Source organism: Myxocyprinus asiaticus, chromosome 9, assembly GCF_019703515.2.
Source record: "Myxocyprinus asiaticus isolate MX2 ecotype Aquarium Trade chromosome 9, UBuf_Myxa_2, whole genome shotgun sequence".
Taxonomy (NCBI): domain Eukaryota; kingdom Metazoa; phylum Chordata; class Actinopteri; order Cypriniformes; family Catostomidae; genus Myxocyprinus; species Myxocyprinus asiaticus.
Window position 1 is genome coordinate 15586742 of NC_059352.1, and position 23143 is coordinate 15609884.

The window sequence follows — 23143 nt, forward strand, 5'->3', positions numbered from 1 at the left end:
TCTATTCCAACAAACTGGGTGACAGAAGACAAAACATTTGATGTGGAGTAGGGACAGAGGGAAAAGCAAAGCAACAAATGTTAGCCTGAAAAAGAGAAGGCGAGAATATAACCTAAGAATCTGTGAAGTAGAGAACCTAACCTGGCTGTCCAAACCCAAGAGTATGATCATGGTAAAGAAACACACAGCTCAGAACTGAGACCATGGCAACATTGCCACCACCCGAGGGTACACTATAAACACCAATCCTGGACCTAAAGACACACACAAGAGACATGAAACTAGCACAGCTACAGTATGCATGAAATTTGTTTTCTAGGATAATGGTTAATTAGACCGTTTAGCAATCATTATACAAAAATATGTGTTTGCAGATTGAAGTGACTGACCAATGAGAATCATGATTTACAGGGATTTGTATAATAATGACATAATAAAATGGATGTTAACGAATCTATTACGATAAAAAATGGTCACTACTTTAATTTCTACAATGAATTTAATAGGTTGTGTAGTGAACACAAAAATAAAAACACACAATATTATTCTATTTCAAAATGAAATTTAACTAATGAACTACTTGTGTTGAAATGTTTCAATGCCAAAAAAATAGAACAAAAAACAGCCTTGGATTTCTCTTACCAGACCCACAAGGGATATATCCACCCCCTGTTCCTGTGCCATGTGACCCAGAACAGAGAAAATGGCTTTCATTGTATGGACAAAATGGGTATTCCACTACAGATTACAGAATACATGCTGTAAAATGTAATTTGTAATGTATTCCTTTATATTACTCAAGGTCAGTAATGTATTCTAAATACTTTGGATTACTTCTTCAGCACTGGTAGATTTTTTTCACTTGTTTTGACTATAAAAAAATACACATGTTAAAAATACATTCTCTAAAAAACCTAAATATCTTATGCAGTGTTGTTTCTAAAACAAGATAAATCAAATTGATCTTGTTTTAAGGATTTTTAGATATTTTACAGGAAAACAATACAAAAATTATTATGAAGAATACAATTTTTGCACTAATATCAGAGGTCTTACTAGGAAAAAAATTATGATCTTACGTGAATTTTCTTGATAAAAAAATATGATCGTCCTAGATCGTAAAATGGCTAGAAATAGCATTTTAGCTTAGCGTAAAGCTGACAATTTACACAAGGTTTGTTTCTATTTCTTCTGCTCCAAACTTCAAACTTACTTCAAACCTATATTCATACGAGCAGACGGAGAAGTAACACATCGTAAGAAAGTGTTTCACCGCTGTTCAAATGCACTTTGGATCGCATCATTTATATGTATAAATGTTTTCCATCTGAAAGGACTAAATATTAAATGAAACAAACGACAATAAAATGCAAAGTAATCTCTTCAGTAATCAAAATACTTTTTGAATGTAACTGTATTCTAATTACCAATGATTTAAATTGTAACTGTAGTGGAATACAGTTACTTATATTTTATATTTTAAATACGTAATCGTGTTACATGTATTCCGTTACTCCCCAACACTGTTTCTAGATATATGAATCCAAGAACATTATATAAAATAGATAAAGTATATTGCCTCTACCCAAAGCCCATAACTGTAAAATGAAATTCTCAAAAGAAGATGGTGGTGGGTTTGTGTAAATGATGGACTAAGGAAATTAAACATTACATCATGCTTCATCATCAAGATATGAACCTCAGTACTTATCGATACACAGGTGCCATAGAGGGACTCTAGTGCCTATTTGCATGGCTATTTTATTTCAGATAATCTCAAAAATTCAAGAACATTGTGCCATAGAGGGACTCGCAAACTAACGAAATTCCATCATATTCTGATGTGTTATGTTTGAAATATGATCCTCGGAACACCAGCATCCACAGATACAGTTTATGCCGTCTGTGTCTATTTGCATAACCCATAACTACATTATTTCAAATATTCCTCAAAATCTGAGATTGTGGTAGCATAGAGGGACTCATACACTAATGAAATTAGCATTAGCAATTTCATCATATTCTGATTTCCCATTATTTAAATATGATTCTCTGAACACAGCGATACACAAGTGCGATATGTGCCGATTGCGTCTATCAGTATAGCCCGTAACTACATTATTTCAAATATTCTCCAAAATCTGAAATAGTGGTGGCATAGAGGAACTCCAACACTAACGAAAATAGCAATTTCATCATATTCTGATGTGATATGTTTGACATATGATCCTCGGAACACCGCCACCCACAGGTACAGTATATGCCGCATATTGGCATAGCCCATAACTACATTATTTCAAATATTCTCAAAAATTTGAGATCATTGAGGGACACATACACAAACGAAATTAGCAGTTTCATCATATTCTGATGTGTTATGTTTGAAATATGATCCTCAGAACACCGCCACCCATAGGTATAGTATATATCGGCATTGTCACGGTTCTGCCATTTGTGCCGGCTCATACTGTTGTTTGTTTTTCTTTCTCCCTTGTGTCTAACTGGTGGAGCCGGCATGCTTGATCAGCATTTCCATGGGAAGACGCTAATCACAGCAATGATTTTACTCGACCATTCCACCTGCTTCACTCTGATTGCACTCCCTACTTATTCCTTGTGTTTCCCCTCTTTCTTTGACAGTTTATTGTTTGTGGTCAAGTGTTAACTGTGCTCTCTTGTGTAGTTGGAGCTTGCTCATGTGTCTGTTGGCTGCCTGTCTGTAGAGGTGTGGTTACCTTCCCGTTTGCCGTCGCCTTCACCTTCACCTGTCCTGGGGGGGGTGGATATCGTCTGGGCTGTGCTTTGCACCACACCAGCTTCAGTGGACTCTCTTTGAATTGCTCCTGACTTCCACAAATCACACAACCATCATACGAACACACTCTTCCCTTAGCCCATTGAGCGGCTCGTTTTGACTCTGCCATCTGCAGCCGGTGCTGGGTGCTCCTGTCCTGATTTTTGAGAACTGTTGTGTTATTAATAAATCCTTTTGAACGGTCACCTCTGCGTTTGGGTCCCTTGTCTCCCCTCACCCTCTGACAGGCATAGCCCATAATTACATTATTTCAAATATTCTCAAAAATTTGAGATAACGAGAAAACTTTAACATCAAATAACTGCAGCTAAGGACATCTACATTTTATGATCATAACGTTAATTTTTCAAAAATGTATTTGTCTAAAACGTATCAGTTTTTTTTCCCCTAAAGAAATACGTAGCCTATTATATATTGATTAGCGTTTAATTGTACGAATTTACTCAGCTGATCCTGTATCTGGAGGAACAAGTGAGGTACAATTTTTATAATGGGTATTTTTAAGCACATAACCCCAACACTATCCCCAACCACTTCTCACTAAATGCATTAAATGTGGTACTGGTTTGTCACTGAAGTGCTAACACCAGAGGTAAGGTCATTTTACAACACATATACAATTAATTGGTATTGTATTTTTCGATTATTATATTTACAGTAAATACTGCTAATTTATTCTGTGTAAATTATCTTTATTGTTTTAAAGCTTACTGTTGTCAAGCTTGAAGGATTTAACCGATATCTAGCAGAAAGATGTTTTGGCACTGGATTATAAAAATTTGTGAAGATAAGTAGACAATTATACAGTATATTTTGGGAAACACAATGAAGGCCCAACAGTTTAATGAAAACTCATAATAAGTCATATAATAGATCCATTGTCTGGACCTCTCTCCTGCCAGAAGACATATCTTCTCAAAAAAATCAAATAACTTCTGAAGATTTGGAAGGAATTGGCAGGAGACGTTTGGAATACAAACGTTATTATCTTTGTTGTTTTTAATTGATGTTTTTGTAAATGAATTATTGTGACTGGAAAGTATTGTCTGCATGATTTTCTATATTGGTGAGAAGTGGTTAGGTTTAGGGATAGTGCTGGGGTTATGTGCTTAAAAATACCTATTATAAGAAATTCACCTCTCCTTACTTGTTCCTCCATTTAAGGTATTATCAATATATAATAAATATTTCTTTAGGAAAAAAAAAAAAAAACATACGTTTTAGACAAAGAATATATTTGAAAAACTAACATTATGATCATGAAATATAGATGTCCTTAGCTGCAGTAATTTGATGCTAAAGGTTTCTCGTTGAAAGCAGTGGGCTTACCGGTGGGCCGGTGTTGTTCCGAAATTCCACACATAACCCACCTGTTTATCACTATGTTCTGAGGATCATATTGAAAGAATGACACATCAGAATATGATGAAATTGATCATTTCGTTAGTGTGTGAGTCCCTCTATGCCACTACGCTCTCGGATTTATGAGAATATTTTAAATAGTATAGTTATAGGCTATGCAGATAAGTGCAATCAGGGTATACGCTACCCTGGATGGCCTTGTTTTGGTGATCATTTTTGAAAAATGTAACATCAGAATATAACGTAATGCATGATTTTGTTAGTGAATTAATTCATCTAGCCCTTATGTGCTCTGTTTTTTGAGAATATTTGAAATAATATAGTTATGGGCTATGCAGATAGGCGCAGTCGGCGCATGTGCTACCTGTGAATGGCCGTGCTCCAAGGATAATTTTGTAATAATGTTACATCAGAATATGACGTAATGCATGATTTCTTTTGCGTATAAATTCCTCTATGTCCCCATGATCTCAGGTTTTGGAGAATATTTACTTATATAATGTACTTATGGCATACACTGTACCTGTGTATCGATAAGTACTGAGGTTCATATCTTGATGATGAAGCATGATGTAATGTTTAATTTTATTAGTCCATCATTTAATCAAACCCACCACCATCTTCTTTTGAGAATATTATTTATTTTATTTTACAGTAATGGGCTTTGGATATAGGCGATATACTTTACCTATTTTATATTATGTTCTTGGATTTATATATCTAGAAAATTATGATGTAATGTTGAATTTCGTAAATCTGTTATTTTCTCTATCCCACTACACCCTCAGATTGTCAAGAACATTATTGTTTTTAACATTTGAGCGTATGTATTTTGGCGCTAGGCGTATACTGTAAATTGTATTGCTCTGTAGGTTTGTTGATATGATAAAAGAAAGCCTACAATATTAGTTTTACATATAGGCGCTGGAGACATATACTGCACCAATATGTCTATGATGCTCTTGGGTTCATAACTAAAGACATCTAAAATCAAGTGTAATGTTACTATTATCTACTTTTATCAACTTTTCTACATCACAGCATGGCGTCATATTTAATAAAGCCTTTAAAATAGCGTGGAAAAGTCGGAGTTAGTTACTGTATGTGAGTATTGTTACACATGACGTTAGATGATTCATAATAAAAGTGATAAAGAAAATCAAATCTCAATAGCAAACTTTGTCTAATGTCATCTTTACACAGACTTTCACATGAATATGGAGTATGGGATGGGTCTTATAGAAGGCGCAGGCTTCCTTAGCTTAAACATTGTCACAGGCGCATTTTATAGAAATGTTCAATTAAAAATGATGCCGTGAAAATATTTTTACAAATGTATGTCGATAGTCTATTCAAATACCTGCCGACCCAAAATTCCTCAGATTTTCAGTGCAGCTGTACCTTTAAAAAAATACAGCCAATGAAAATAAGTGGGAGGCCCTATCCACCTTATTTTTCAGAAAAACTAGGGCGCCACCATTATCAACCTTGAATGTGGACCACTTCCGGTATAAGCCACTTCCAGCTATTTTAACTACAGGAAAATACTACATTATTCTGCTTTAAATTACAGGCTGGCAATAAATGTCGACATATTATTATCATTATTTACGATTTTCATAAACTCATTGGTTTTGAGCCCATATAGTTTTACCGTTTATCGCATTTTGCCATTGTTTTATCACTGTTGCACAGGCAGAATGAAATAAATCAGGCGCTGACACAGACAGTCTTCCGCACCATCTTGACATGCCCAACCAGCAGAGAGAAGAAAGATGCTGGGAAAATGCTGCTTCAACTTTTTTTGCACCAAAACTGCATCTTGTTTCATCTTGGCAAAATAATAAACGCATTTTAATCTCTGTTCTTGTCAGAGAGCATTCTCTCTTTCTTAGCGGTGTATAGTAAACAGACACGCAGATCACGCATTCAGCATGCCTTATGAAATATTGCCTTTGGAAATAAATAAATAAAGGTATCATTGGAGGTTATGCAGCTACATATGAACGGAGGTTTACATGGAGACAAGACAGACAAGATCGTCACAATCTCAGTAAAGAAAGAAGCGGATTATATTACCATCTCTTCAATAAAACAACACACAGCAACAAGTTAATTATTTACTTACCCTTTTACAATAAATGCGGACGTTAGAAAATTATCCGACACTGACACATAATTCTGCTGTACATCCTGTGGTTGTGTGATAGATTATAAGCCCAGATCACTAACTCTTGCATTATAACCTTCTAGTTATTTACATAGCGGCTAACGACAGCGGAACTTTCTCACATTCGCCGGAAATGCAGCCGCTGCTTACTTCCGCGTTGAAAAATAAGGTAGATATGCTATCCACCATTTTTTTAAGGTGAAACAGTTATTTCAGCGTATCAGGAGCTGGCCAATAAGGAGCTGGATTCAGCCTTGTAACCATGTTTCTGTTAACGCCTTACTTCTGATTACACACATAGGCAACTTTAGTCACTTTTTGGTAACACTTTACAATAAGGTTCAATTAATAAACCATGGTGAATGCATTTGGTATAATGAACTAACAATTAAAACATTTTACAGCATTAATCTAGGTTAATGTTTCATTTAAATATATTATTGCTCATTGTTAATTATCTTTCAGGGGCATCTCTATTTGCACATGCTTATGATTTGAATCATGGTATATTTGCAAATATAACTATGTTCAGTTTACTTTTGGAAATATGTGTAGACATTTTTGAATATTGGTTGATTGTTGTACTATGCCCATGTTTTTGAATTATGCATGATCAGCATTTGTATTGACAAAATTGACATTTCTCGAAGTATAATGTATATATGACACAAAATATAATTCCTTAATGATTTGTATGCATACAACAGTTCTCCTTTGAATAATGCAAATTATTGTATATGGTTGTGATATAATAGTATAATGGGTAATTTTTGTATATGTAATTTGTATGTAATTTGTATCATTCTCTATCTCCTGATATATATACGTAGATATACAAGATAACTTGTCTTTGTTACTTTAGTAATATATGTGAATGCCGGTATACCATATAAAGAGGCACTATACAGTTGCAATCAAAATTATTCAACCCCCTGACCAGCAATACATTCTGGTGACATGAATTAAAACAAATCAACTAAAACCTCAGTAAACAGTCAAAGTAAGTTTTTAATTCACATTTCAGTGATTTTGAGAACAAAGAGTTCAGTTTACCCAAATTTTAAAATAAAAAAATAACTAATTCTCTCCACAAATGTCATGTCAAAAATATTCAACCAATAAGGTTGCTGTTGTACCATATTTAAAAAATGTATGCATGGTGCTGCCAACTTTGTCTATTGGAAATTGAAGTGCCTTGGAAATGTACTTTTAGCCATGACCTTTCTTGTGTAATGAAATAATCTCCTCTATTAGCTTTTGAGACAGCTTATTTTTAATAGTATTTTTGGCATAGAAATACATTTTTGCTTACAACGCTAAACTTAAATTTTAAAACTTAAATAAGTGCCATTGTAGATTGATGACTTAATTATTATTTTAAAACAATTACTTAGCCTTACATATTTAAGAAACAGCTACATGCAATAGGGGTTGAATAATTATGACATGGCTGTATTTTTAAAGATCCTGCTATAGAAATATTAGGTTATATATTCATAATATGATTTTGAATGTGTCACTCAACTGATATAGATGTAAAGTTTAAAAATTCTGGGTCATCAGAAAAGCTTACCTTTGTAAATCCTTACTGTCTTTTTGGGGGGTTGAATAATTTCGATTGCAACTGTATGTCTATAACATTTAGCAAACATTTGTATATTTTTTAAGTCAATTCTATTAGGACAAATACGGTAAATACTCCCTCATTTTAAATGGAATCAGATGCGCTATTGTTAACGGGACACTGATGATGATGTCAATCGAAAACGTTTTGTCTTTGCACTGAGCACTTTTTGCACTTTTGCACTTTTTGGCCTTTCAATAAACTAAAATTGTAAGACTTTTTCTACACATTGTGTGCGAGCTTCCCCTCTCTTTTGGACTATAGGCCTACTTATACATGTTAACATGTTGTGTAAAGTTGAATATGCTAAATTAATGCATTATGAACTAATATAAATTAACAATGAACAATAGCATGTTTATAAATTAACATTAACCAAGATTATCAAATGCTATGAAAATCGTTCATTGTTACTTCATGATACCTATGCATTAGCTAATGTTAACATATACAATTTTATAGTAAAATAATTATTAAAAAAAAAGAAAGTCAATGGCAAAAAAGTATTCATTTACAGAGGTGTTATGACTTAATTAAAATAAATAATAAAAATGACAAGTCATTGTTCCTTTTAACCTAGCGAAAGACTATGAGTTAAATCAAGATTTTATTTATTTATTTATTTATTTATTTATTTATATTGTAATAATTTATTTTTTTTTTTTTTTTTTTTTTTTTTTTTGCTCACCGCCAGAACTCCATCACTGAGGATGTGGCATTGAGAGGGGACGTCCTCTCTGAACTGTAATTCTTCCCACCAAGCACAGTACAAGCATCTAAATCCAGACAAACACAAAATACATATACACAGTATCAGGAGAGATCAAATATAATTTAGAGGATATAAGCCCAATACTGAAGAAGCAATAAACCTAATTTGATTAAATACTCAGAGATCACGAAACATCCGAGTGATATTTACATAACAGAAACAATATTCTTACTGTAAAATGGCCCATTTTAAAAACCCTTGCGGAAGCATTAAAGTTGCCATATTCTGTGAATGTGCAAAATATCCAATTAATTTGTATACAGGGCTACATTAGCATGGAATGCAAAGATCATTGGTTTTTCAAACTAATATGCATTATCCTTGCTGTTATTGGAATCTGAAAAACCATGGGAACATAGACAGATAAGATGGTAAGAAGATTTGAAACAGTTAAAATCGTCTGAGACATTTTGTTTTATTTTATTCATTTTATTTCTGGCTTGACTTCAATACCAACAACCTTACAATCAACTGTTGGAATTAGCTGTGCTCTACATATCAGTTCTATCCAGTGGTGCAGTAGTGACTGAAGAGGTGGGTATACTGTGAATTTATCGAGGATACATTTCCTTTTCTGTGTATAGTAAAATAGCTTTCCCATTTAGAAATATAAATTAAGATGATTTGATATCACGAGGAAAAAAAGGCACCACTGACAGCAGTAAAAGAGCAGTAAAAAAATGACAATGTCATCTGCGAAGAGCATAAATAACAAACACGGTTGCAGTGACACTCAGTATTTTCCCAAAGATTTTTATTTAAATGCATTAATATTAATACGTTTTTCTTTAAATGCACTAATATTTTCACTTTTAGCAGCGAAGTAAATATACAGGTGACTCCAGCATTTCACAGTAGACGCTAGAAATATCCCGCCCCTTATTGAAACGGAAAATATGATTGGTTAAGAAATATCCAATCGCGTCAAAACGAACGTTCTGATTGGTAGCTCAGCTGAGTTGAACTGTCAATTCTGCCCGTGCCTTCAGTTCAGTGCTCCCGCCTCCCGCTGCTCCGTGCGGTGTTAGAGAGAATCTCTGCATACACTAATTAGAAAAATAAAATAATCACAATTCCCTTCAACGGTGCATCACCTCAGTATAATTAAAAGTTACGGGTCAAAAGCCTCCTTGCCTTTCTGGCGGCCAATCCTTTGAAAGATAGGTGGGCATACGGCGTATGCCTGTGTATGCCTTAGACTACACTACTGGTTCTATCTCAGATCTATGGAGTATTTACACCAACGTTTTTATAAACTGCAGCTTGACCATTACAGTGATCAACAATAATATTGTCCATAATCCTGGAATTCTAAAGTTCTTGTTTAGCCAGTGGTAACTCTCTTCCTGAGTGTTAGGGAAAGTTCACCCAAAAATGAAAATTCTGTCATCATTTACTCACCCTCACGTTATTCCAAATCCATATGAATTTTTCCCTTCCGTGGAACACAAAAGCAGCAGAATGACAGCCTCAGTCATCATTTACTTTTATTGTTTGGAAAAAATATGCAGTGAAAATGAATGGTGACTGAGACTAACATTTTGCCTAACATCTCCTTTTGTGTTCCACAGAAGAAAGAAAGACATATGGATTTTGAATAACATGAGGCTAAGTAAATGATGAGAGAATTTTCATTATTTGGGTAAACATCAATAAGAGAAGACTTAGAGAAAACTTATCCAGATGAGCCAGAACCCTAATGAAACAATCCTAGAATTAAAATAAAAAATTCTGAATACTGTATCAAACATAATCATTTCATATAGTTAATTTGACTTTCAACCAAATGTATGTACCTGTGTTCCACAGATTGTTGCAGCTGGCCCATGGCAGTTCTACACTGAAGAACGAGAAAAGGTAGAGGAAGGCCCAAGCTATGATGATGATGATGTAGGTGACTGAGCCGTAGACAATTATAAGTTGACTGGCATAGCCCATTGCTGCAAAGTATGTGTTGTGTTTGATTTTGTTTTGACAAGAATTTGAATTGATGTGCTCCCTATAAATAAGAAAAAACATATGACACAGGTGTACACAAGGGCTACAATTAATGTAAAGAGAGAGGTTGCAAAATTGTAACTTTCCCACTGCATACAAATCCTTCCTTATTAAGGAACAAAAAGAGGGCAGATTGTTCTCCAACAAGTGATGCCTCCCTGACTGGTGTACTGACCCAGTGATGTCTCAAGCACAAAAACTGGGATACCACACGTAAGCAGGTACAGAATGTATGGAATGAGAAAAGCCCCTAAGGATTGAAGAGATGGTGATCAGTGACAATGTTCTTTGATATTTCAAGTCCTGACAAATTAACTGAAAACTAAAGCAGTTTTTAAAAACATTGGGGTTAAGCATAACTGTATGAAAAAAAAAAAAAAAAGGTTACATATTTATTGCACATCACTAAGGTTATTTTGACCTCAGGTCACCAGAATTTCATACACTCGATAGTGAATTGCACATTAGGCAATACTGAAAAAAAATGCTAACCTGCTGTATATAATATGCTTCATGTGGTAACATCTATATTAACTGGGTTCAAGTAAAAAAAATATTATTCAACATCACTGAATCAACCTGAATTATTTAGGTTACACCAACAAAACACATTTTTTGAAAATGAACAGGGAATGTGAGTGATCTGGAGAGTGATTTTGTGCCTTGTTGCAATGGAACCACCAGGTGTGGCTCATTCTTGATCGCAGGGAGCAAGAGTGGACATACTGTAGACGTGGATGATTGAGATAAAATTAGAGGGTGCTGTTTCATTAATGAAAAAGTCAAAGCCTTGAATTTGATGTGGGCAGCTAAAGGTATCCAGTGAAGTAATATCAATGGGGGGGTGACATCGGCCCTCTTTGGTTAGTTGAAGACCAGACCCGCCGCCGCGTTATGGACCAACTGAAATGGCTTAATTGTGTTATTGAGGAGGCCGGCCAACAGAGCATTGCAGTAGTCAAGTTTTGATATGACAAGAGCTTGGACCAAGAGCTGCACAGCATATTCAGACAGGTCTGATTTTCTTGACATTGTGAAGTGCATACTTGCAAGGCCGGGTGGTTGATGAGATTTGGCCTCTCCACCAATAGCTTGTGTGTTGTGAGCGTACTGGCGCACTATGGCTGCCGTCACATCATCCAGGTGGATGCTGCACACTGGTGGTGGTTTAGGAGAGTCTCCTGTTCACTATGTAAAGCGCTTTGAGTGTAGTGTCAGAAAAGCGCTATATAAATGTAATGTTCATTCATTCATTCATTGTGTAAAAAAAAAAAAAACACCATGGGAAATTTTTGGTCCTTAATCAAACATAAAATTAAAACCCTGATCAACACGATAAACAATCTGTAATTGGAACCATTAGATCTTCCTAAACTGATGACTGAGCAAAAAAATTATCTTGATTCTGAGATAACCTTGGAGGAGCTTGTTGAGGTAATTAAGTCCCTGCCTACAGGCAAGGCTCCAGGGCCTGACGGCTTTGCAGCTGAGTTTTTCAAATCTTACGCTACAGAACTGGCTCCACTTTTGTTAGAAGTTTATACTGATTCATTAAAGAATGGAAAGCTTCCGCCAACCATGACACAAGCCCGGATCAGTCTGATTCTAAAAAAGGATAAAGATCCAAGCGAGTGTAAAAGTTACCGCCCAATTTCCCTGATCCAGTTAGATGTAAAAATGTTGTCCAAAATTCTGGCTAATCGATTAAGTAAAGTTATGACATCTCTTATACATATAGATCAGGTGGGGTTTATTCGAGGCCGTAGCTCTTCTGATAATATTAGGCGTTTCATCAATATCATGTGGTCAGTAGCAAATGAACAATCTCCGGTTGCTGCCATCTCTCTTGACGCCGAAAAGGCGTTTGATATGGTAGAATGGGATAATCTTTTTAAGATTTTGGAAAGGTATGGGTTCGGGAATACATTTATTGGTTGGATTAAGTTACTTTATAGACACCCTGTAGCAGCGGTGCAAACAAATGGGTTAATTTCAGATTATTTTACTCTGGATAGGGGCACCCGGCAGGGTTGCCCTCTTTCCCCATTATTGTTCTGTCTTGCCCTGGAAACATTAGCAGCCGCAATAAGAAAGGAGGATGATTTTCCAGGGGTGATGGCAGGAGGTGTAGCGCATAAGCTTCTGCTTTACGCAGATGATATTTTATTATTCATCTCCGACCCCACTAAATCCATGCCTTGCCGCCACAGAATTATTAACTCCTTTTCCAAATTCTCAGGATACAGAGTCAATTGGTATAAATCCGAAGCTTTGGCTTTGACAGTGTACTGTCCAGTAACGGCTTTCCAGCCGGGTGCCTTCATGTGGCCCAAACAGGGAATTAAGTATTTGGGAATTTTATTCCCAGCAAATTTGTCTGATTTAGTTAGAGTTAATTTCGATCCATTAATAAAAAAGTTGTGGACAGGTGGGCTTCATTACACTTATCTATGATTGGGAAGGTTAATGTTATTAAAATGAATTGCATTCCAAAATTTAACTATCTGCTACAATCTCTCCCTGTAGATGTCCCTCTCTCTTATTTTAAGCAATTTGATAGCATAGTGAAGTCCTTCATTTGGAATGGTAAACATCCCAGGTTAAATTTCATTAAATTACATAGGCCGATTGACAAAGGTGGGTTAGGCCTACCCAAGATTTTATTTTATTATTATGCATTCGGTCTTAGACATTTGGTTCATTGGTCACTTCCACCTGAGAGAGCTCCTCCCTGCTTTTGTATTGAAAAGGAAGTTCTTGCCCCTATCTCGCCACTGCAAAGCCTTTCGATTAAACTAGCTGGAGAGGTTAAGTCGCGCCCCGTTATTTTGCATTTGCACTCGATATGGACAAAAGTGTCCAGAGTGTTTAATTCTGATATTTATTTAAACGTAGCCTCGAACATATGGCTGAACCCTAAAGTATGTATTAATAAGTCCCCTTTCTGTTGGTCAGATTGGATTGTGAGGGGGGTTAATACACTTGGTGACCTGTATGAGGGTGGAGTATTGAGGTCTTTTGAAAATTTGATTCAACATTTTGGGATTCCCAGATCTCAATTTTATAAGTATTTACAGCTGCACCACCTGCTCTGCTCTGTTTTTGGGAGTAGCATACACCCCCCTAGAGTGGCAGATACTCTGGAAGTGGTGATTGCTGCTTTTGGGAATGGTCATGAGGCATCGGTGTATTACTCCTTGTTAATTCAGAGTCTGGGGGACCGAGCTTTAAATTCTCTTAAAAGATTATGGGAGAAAGATTTAAACTTGGTATTGGAGGAGGGAGTGTGAGCAAGGATTCTAAAAAACATAAAGTCTGCATCTAGAGATGCAAGGGTTCACCTTATGCAATTTAAGATTTTACATAGATTTTATTGGACCCCCTCTAGATTGTATAGGCTTGGTCTTAAGGACACACCCATCTGCTGGCGATGCCATACTGAAGATGGAGACACCATCCATGTTTTTTGGGGGTGCCTTAAGATCCAAGAATTTTGGCTGAAGGTGCAAAGTTTTGTGTGTGATGTGTTGGGCACTCAGGTCTCGTTCTGCCCCAGACTCTGCATTTTGGGAGATAGGGAAGTCATGGATTTGGTAGATAAGTACATGAAAGACTGGGTTTTGACCGGTGTGATGATTGGTAGACAGGTTATTTTGAGGAGTTGGAAGTCGGATGGAGCACCCTCGTTCCCGGAGTGGTGCGCGGAGATGGGGAGGGTGGCTGCCTTCGAGGAGGGGTCGAGCATTAGGATGGGGGTTAGGGAAACTTACAATAAGAAATGGGGCAATTATTTAGCATTTTTGAGGGAATCTCTAGGTGGGGCAGTGGAGGGAGTAATTTAGAGTTTTTAATTTTTAATTTTTTTTTTAATTATTATTATACTTGTTTATTGTATGTTATTTTATGTTGTTGTTTTAGTTTTCTGTGTGTGTGTGTGTCTATATTCTATTGACCACAGGGGTGTTCGTGGGGGGGTCAGGGTGGGTTGAGAGTTTGGTAGGGGGAGGGGATATAGTGGGGGTTTAATGTTAAAAGTTTTTGATTCATTATATAGATGTTGTTGTATTTCTTGTGTTAATTTATGAATCAATAAAAAATGTTAATAACAAAAAAAAAAAAAAAAAAACAATCTGTGATTTGCCCAAAACCACTCACCTCCTCCATTTTTATAACAAAGATATGGAAACCTCCAGACATTTCCAAGCCCAATGATAGCTCCGGCTACAGTCAGCAGAAACTATGTCTTGTTTGCCCATTGGTCTCTCTCTTGAAGACTTTGATCAGTCTGCTGGTTCCCTGCCCAGCTGCTGGAAGAGCCTGCCATTCTCATACTGTTTTAGTGTTTGGGAGTCTGTGTGTGAATGCTTACATAGGACTGCGTGTGGGATTCAAAGAAAAGACATGTGAATATCTGAGGTTCCGTTGGACTTGCTTAGCCACAGCTTTTATGCATTACCAATGGGGAGGCGGGCGGTTACCTTCTTTATCCTGAGGGCGAGAGTAGAGAAGTGTTAACTTGCTGTTCCATTTAAGCCGTTAGTTCTGCGACTAAAAGCATTTGAATAAAAGAGGTTTCATCTCAGCAGTGTAGCTAGACTTCAAAGGATGCTGTCAGTTATGGTATGATCTGTGTAGTTCTTCCATTGTCCTTCGTTACTGCCATGATAAATTCTCAGGTTTGATAATGCTTCTTGATCTTACCCTTGAAACATGGCAGCTGCAAGTCACTATCTCTGTGCCTTTCTTCTAAGTTGTAAGGTCTACAACTCTTTGTTTTATTTTATTTTATTTATTTTTTTATTTCACATTAATGGATTAATACTACAGACTGAGAAAGAGATTTATGTTTACTTGTGCTTTACCTGTTAGAATTTATCCAACTGTATATTTGCTTTATGAGATTGTATTCTTGTGTTTTATTATTAAATTACAGTAACATGCCTGCATATTATCACTAATTGATTCCTGAATGATTAATAGTTATAAACAAAGATTATATTAGTAAAAATCTTTTTTTAAAATAACAATTGTGCATGATCATCTATTTAAAACATCATAAGATACTCTATGAATCAATGTTAATCAGTCACAATTCACTTTCATTGCAATTTGTTTTCATTCAATAAAAGTGAATTTTGACAGAAGATAATATTCTGTGTTAATGATAACAGAATTTTCATTTTGGGGTGAACTATACCTTTAACACGTTATTGTTTACGAGAGGAAAATGGGTAAGATCTTTAAGGTAAAATTGGATCTTAATTAAATAGCAAGGTTAAAGCAATGCAATATTGGATGCAGTCTTTGTTTGTGTTTGCCTGTCTTGTCCTAAATTGAAACTCTAGCTTTCTGTAATAAAACAATTTTATTTTATTTTTTTTATTTTTTTTATCTTGTTATGCAAAATCTTTGTGTCTTGTAGACTGAATCTGACCTCTGTACAACATTTGTGCATATATTATCACAGTTAATGACTGTAATGGGGTACATTATAAAACAGCTTCTATAACGCAGATTTGATCAGATTGGATCCTTCTCAAAAACATTCCAGTTATTTAATAGCATAATTATTTGAGTGATTACAGACAGAGTCTTTGGAATTCATTTTTCTAAGAGAGATAGAGAGAGAGAGAGAGAGAGAGAGAGAGTGCACATATACAGTTTTGTTTTTTATTCAGCTAGCTACTGTCCACAGATATGCTTTTTCCCTTTACTTTGAATTTATTCAATTGTCATAACATTACCATAAGATTATTTTACATCATTTTATTTTTAGTTTTTTGGTAATTTTTCTTTTCTTACTTTTGAATGTTTGTCGAGGACTGTTTAGACAGGGCCTTGGAAACGGTTAAGGTGTAAGAAGAAGGATGAGATGAGTATTGCTCAAGACACTGCAGATTACATATGTTAACAACAGTGCAACATGCCTCATATAGAATATTTTCCTCATGTAAAAATGTAGATATGAGCTCTAATAAACTGGTAAGAAAAATGTCATAAAAGTATTCCCTTGTCTAATGAACTAATGAACTTCTTTCAGGTATTTCATGTATTTCACATTAAAATAAATATTATATTAATTATATTATGGATATACTTAAATTCATTTGTTATTTTATATTCATAATTAAATTTTTTCCGTAATGCTTTGGTCTTGATTAGACCTTTACACCAGTACTCTGACTTAAACAAAAATTAATGCTACCACACAGCATTTTGTGCGTGTATTTGCATGCGTGTGTGAGAAAGAGTAAAGAACACAGCAGCCTCTTTAAAATTATGTTTGGCAGGATTTTCAAGTAAAAGATGTTCTTTTTTTTTATTTTATTTTTTTATTGGGAAACCAGTCATTGCAAAACACGTATAACAAAATGACTGATGACTTTAGTGCCAATAATTTAATTAAACTTTAGTTTAATGTAAGGTGTTAAAACACCTTTGGCAAATTCTTCTAGAATTACTTCAGCCTTGTCTGTCAATTTTTGTCATGATACCTTTGCATGACTTCTGCCTTAGGTAAGACAACAGTATCTTGCTCAGCCACTTCAGAGCACCTGACGATGGTGCAGTTATATGCTATGAGCAAATATCATCAAAAAAAAAAAAAAAAAAAAAAAGAAAAAACACTTGCATTTAACAAATTATTATTATTTTTAAATATTGTCGAAGGTAGATACTCAAACATGGAGATATGCTTGAAGGAGAGAAAACACTATGAATCCATAAATGGCTTTAAAAAAACCTTTCTAAAATATGTTTACTCCTTAAGGGCATCAGAACTAAAGCTTCTTAAGCTTGAAACTTTTCACGTTTTTATTTCACTTGTCAGCTCATTTCTTAAAAGTGACTTTTACTTTTATGAGTTTGCAAAGCTTTTGCATTAATATCACAATATGAAGTGCTTCTTCTCTGTGGCACAACTGTTTGTCGTCTCACTCTTAGTTTTAATTTGTAATTTAAATTTTTTTTTAATAACCATTGAATTGAATTGAATTGAATTGAATTGAATTAGGTCAAACATTATTCAATAGATGTACACAACCAGTCAAAACTTGACTGAATTTATTTTAACTATATATTGTCATGATCCAGCCATTTTGATCTTGTTTTATTCTTGTTGTGGCAGGGTCATAACAGTTTCCTCCCCCCATCTGTCAGGTTGTTTCCATGTGCTGGTGTTTCCCCAGGTGCTGCTCAGCAGTGCAATCAGCGTTCTATGACAGCACTGATTAGCGCTGCTTGTGTTTATGGGCAGCACCTGGTTTCTATCCTTCTGTTTCCTTTATATTCTCTCCTTTGTCTTGTCTGTGTTTTCGGATTGTTTTTGTTTTTCATGTTCAGTCGGTGTTTTGGGTTGCTCATTTTCAAGTCTGGTTTGTATTTTGTGTTTCAATTTAAAGTTTGTTATCGGTTTGCTTTTCAGTTTTTTTCTCTCTTGTTTGATTTTCTTGTTTGTGTACTTTTATTTGAATAAATCGTTTTATTTACCTCATTCCTGCATTTGGGTCCTCATTCTCATTACGAGTTCCTGACATATATATATATATATATATATATATAACATCAAGTCAGTCTGCACTGTAATAAGTACTATATGATAACTATATAAAAAGTATGGTAACAATATTACACTTAATATTTTTAAGAAGTTTTTAAGCCTCGTTTGTTTAAAGCTACAATATGTAATGTTTTTGTTAAAAAATAACAATGTTATTAATGAGAGAGTACAACAAAAATCCATCTTCCAAACCATGTCTTTACACAAATACACTTTGATAAACCTATAATAATTTATATTTTAGAGCTGTCAGAACGGATTTCATGGGAAATTGCATACATGCATCATTCGCCCGTGCGTGTTGACGACATATCTGTACACAGAGAAAATAAGCTCTGGCTACTGTAGCGTGTGTATGATGTGGGAGTAGCGTGAAGCTGAAAGTTTGTCACAATGAACAAGAAAAACTGACCATGGATCATTCAAAACGGCAAACCTGGGAATCACTGGTTGTAAAAACAAAGAAACCCTGAACAGAGCAGAGTCTAGCAAAAAGGGAAGGCGACAGAGTCCGTATAAAACCTGAATCAACATTGGCTTGGCTTTTCAGAGGTGGCGACAACTCCGAGATCTGAAAGGATTTAAAAGCGACCCAGAGATGGCTTTTTTCTTACTCAACAGTTAAGATATTTTATTGATATGGTTTATGTATTGTTGTGTAATCACACACACACACGTCTGTGTGTGTGTGTGTGTGTGTAGTGAAATACAATAATTATACTGTAATCGGTGCAGAACATTTCACTTGCTAGCACACGTGTGTATTTTTCTTTATTATGGCAATAATTTATATAAATAAATCCTTTAGTCCTAGGCTTGCCAAGGACATGTGAGTCTTGAAATGATGTTGACCACTGGTTGGTAACAATGACAATCTATAAATTAGTTACTACCGTGGTCTATTTGGCCAGAATATCCTGTAGTTATAAAAACTTTACAACGTTAAACCTTATCAGACTAGCAATCGTTATGTCTAATGTTATCAAACGTTGCGTAACTTTTGTAACGCCATTTTACAACACTACAGACACTATTTATAACATGGTTATGCATTTAAACATAGTGCAATGTACACTTATTTTAAAGATTTTTAATTGTAGCCTTTTTAAATGCTAGGCTTCATAGTTTTAAAGGTTAAGATATACAATATGTATAGGCAGGTGTATGAACTGTATGCAGATGGATTTAACAATGTAATTAATGGTAGCTATCTAAGAAAATTTAGAGCGCATGGCTAGCTTTGCATGCTTGAGTTGAAAGCCAAGAAAGACAATGTAGTAATAGCCTACACCATGAATAAAGATCTTTTTATAGAACTAGTTTATTGACTTTAAAAATTACTTAAAATTCATAATTTAAAAATAAAACAGTTAGGCATTGATAGTTACAATTTCTATACAAACCATGATCTCTATCCAATAGCTAATTAGTGTAATCATGTTACACCCTATCATCTTGGTTAGTTGGAAAGTTAGTTGGATATTTATCCAAATATTGCAACTTGCACTGTTAGAAGAAAAGGTTCCATATAGAACCCTAAAGGGTTCTATCGCTTGCTTCATATTTGGAACCCCTAAAATGTTCTACATAGAACCACTCGCTTCATATTTGGAACCCCTAAAAGGTTCTATATAGAACCCTTTTAAAGGGTTCTAACAAAAGAACCCTAAAGGGTTCTTTGAGCCATGTTGAAATGTTCTATATAAAACCTTTTATGGGTTCCTAACATGCAACAGTAACATTTGGTTTTTGTTTAGTTTTAAAAAAATTTTTGTTTTATTACCAGGAGAACGTTTAATGGATATGCGGATTGAATAGTTCATATCCTACATCACTAAGAAAGTGAAATAACCACATAAAATACATTATAAGTATTATAATTATATACATAATACGTATTTTAATAGTTGTATTAACAACAACACAAGCAATAACACAATTCATAATGCAATAGTTATGAGAATTTACTATGAATAAATTCACAGGTTTGTAATAACATGCTAAAGCTGCACTATGTAAGATTTTTTTGGTTATAAATGAACAAATTGCCATTATTGATTGAGTACATAAACAATCAGTGTTCAAAACAATGTCCTTACCTTACCCCGATTAACTAATGTAAGCCTATAAAAATGATTTGTATTTTGAGCTGTTGGGTTCGATTTGATGTGAAATCGCTGGCTTATGACGTTCATCCTTGCGTCATTATGTCATGTCCGCACACACATGTTCTGGCAGGAGAAACTAACTACGCTGTTCAGCTCAGTTCAGTAAAACTCACACATTTCAGGACAGCATCGTTGCAGTCTAAATGGATGTTTATCTGTTATCCGTTTGGCAAAGTTGTTTACGTGCTACAGTGCTTGAATATGTTTTCTGGTAGGGTTGCTGAGGCTTATATTGCTTGTCATGCTTTTATGAATCAAACATTACTCATGTGTTAACCGATCACGTTGTATCTACGTTGTCCTGTGAAGTTACTGTGACACTGTGTTTAATATGTATGACTTCTGAAATTGACTTATTGTAATTGTTATATTGCATATTTAAGCAGTAGTAATATTATTTATTTTAAAATCATAAACATTAAAGTATTTAACAATAAGAAATAATAGAAAAATATGTACCTATTATGACATTGTTTATGTGTCACTGTTTTGAAGTTCCCTTTGACTTTCACTTGTCATGGATCTGATGATGTTGATGTCCAACTTCAGAAGTGCTCTGAGTTCTTTGCTAAAACCCATGTTAAATTATTATGGCGTCTTCAATAAAAAAACAAAACATAATTATCATATTTTTTTAAATGACAATAAAACTACAAACAACAAATACTCACAAGTTTAGAAATTGAAACATTTCCATCACTTCCTCTCTTTGCCTTTGGACATTTTACAATTCACACTGTTGAATAGAGCTTGATTAATCTCTTTTATATCAGTGCAGTCGGCTTAATTTCATGCTTTGAAGTGCTCCTGGAAACTTGCTTAGTTTTTTCCCATGTTTTCTACATGCAAAGAAAATTTAATTATAAAATAACCTGGTATCAGGATTACTAGTCATTCCACAACAGATATTTTAGTGATTCAAGTTTGAAATAAAAAAAAAATTATTTTTTTATTTTTAGCATCTTTTGTTGAATTATGAGTCAAGAATAGACTATACCAGTGGTTCTTAACCTGAAAAACTTTTATTTTGAATGAGTGTAAATAATACTTGCATCATGGCACCACCTACCGGCGACTTGATATAAACGAATTACTGCTTATTGCAAGACCTCACCTGGGTCTAGTAATTCATATATTTGTAGTCATCTTAGTTGGTCAGCAGATTAGTCATGGAGCGATTTCTAACTGATGCTGATGTTAAAAAGCATCCAACAGAAACAGTCAAAAGGAAAGAAATCCAAAAGCAGGAAATATGACGAAAAGTACTTGGAATATGGCTTCACTCAGTTGACCACAGGGTGTAATTTGTGGCGTATCAGAGAACGAGAGCCTTAAACCGTCCAAGATGCTAAGGCACTTAAAAACTAAATATTAATCACTACAAACAAAGCCACTGGAGTTTTTCCAACGAAAACCAAACTATTGTCATTCTTAAAAGGGGGTCACACTTGCAGAAAGGGTAAGAACCATTGGACTATACCATAGAATGTATATTAATACCAAGATAAACCTATCCTCTAAAAGAGAAAGGACATTGGATCTGATCATCTGTCATTTATACTTTTCTAATGAAGCCCAAAACTGTAGAAGTACATTGTAATTTATTAACAAAACTTTCAATAATATAATGTATGCATCAAATTGTTTTTTCTGTAAATCTTTATAAATAGAACCTTTTTGGCATAAAGGGTTCTTTGGAGCTGAATAAAGAACCCTAGGTTTCTATATAGAACCACAAAGAACTTTTTTTTTTCAAAGAATGTAGAGGCCAGCTAGCCAGATTTAACCTGGCAAAGGTCAAATTCTATAAGTGCATTTAAAAAAGCTCGTTTGTTGCATCACATGCTAACAGTTTGTTATATCATCAGCTCATCAGTAAAGGCTTCGACATAAACTGAAAAATATAAAATGAGGGAGACATCCAAAATGTACCATGTTGGTGGTGCTCCAGATCTGGATTGAACACACCTGGTCTACGAGATAATTTAAGAAATAAAAGGAAACCCTCCCCATCTCTGTGCACCACTCTTGAAATGAGGGTGCTCCTGCCGACTTCCATCCCCTTAGAACAATCTGTCTGCCGATCATAACACTGGTTAGGACCCAATTTTGTATGTGTTTATCCCCTATATTAATGACCACCCCATTGCCTAAAATACAGAGTCTTGAGCAAAATGAAATTTGAGTGCCCAATACATCACACATAAAACTCTGAACCTTCAACCAAAATTCTTTGATCTTAACAAACCACTAAAAAACATGGGTTGTGTCCCCATCTTCTGACTGGCATCGCCAGCAGGTGGGCGTGTCTTTCAGACCAAGCCTATACAATCTAGAGGGGGTCCAATAGAATCGATGTAAAATCTTAAATTGCATTAGATGAACCCTTGCATCTCTAGATGTAGACTTGACATTTTTTAGAATCCTAGCCCACACTCCCTCCACCAATACCAAGTTTAAATCTTTCTCCCATAATCTCTTGAGAGAAGTTGAAGCTCTGTCCCCCAGAACCTGAATTAGCAGGGAGTAATACACGAGTCATATGCCTCATGACCGTTTCCAAAAGCAGTAATTTACATTTACATTTATTCATTTGGCAGACGCTTTTATCCAAAGCGACTTACAAAAGAGGAAAACATAAGCGAATCATCTTAGGAGACAGTGGTATGAAAAGTG

General features: G+C 35.0%; 1 pseudogene; it reads right to left on the bottom strand.

Moving 5' to 3' along the window:
- LOC127446102 (sodium- and chloride-dependent GABA transporter 2-like) overlaps positions 1-15065 on the bottom strand; it is a 498776-nt pseudogene extending 483711 nt beyond the window's left edge.
- Positions 15066-23143: the final 8078 nt, after the last annotated feature.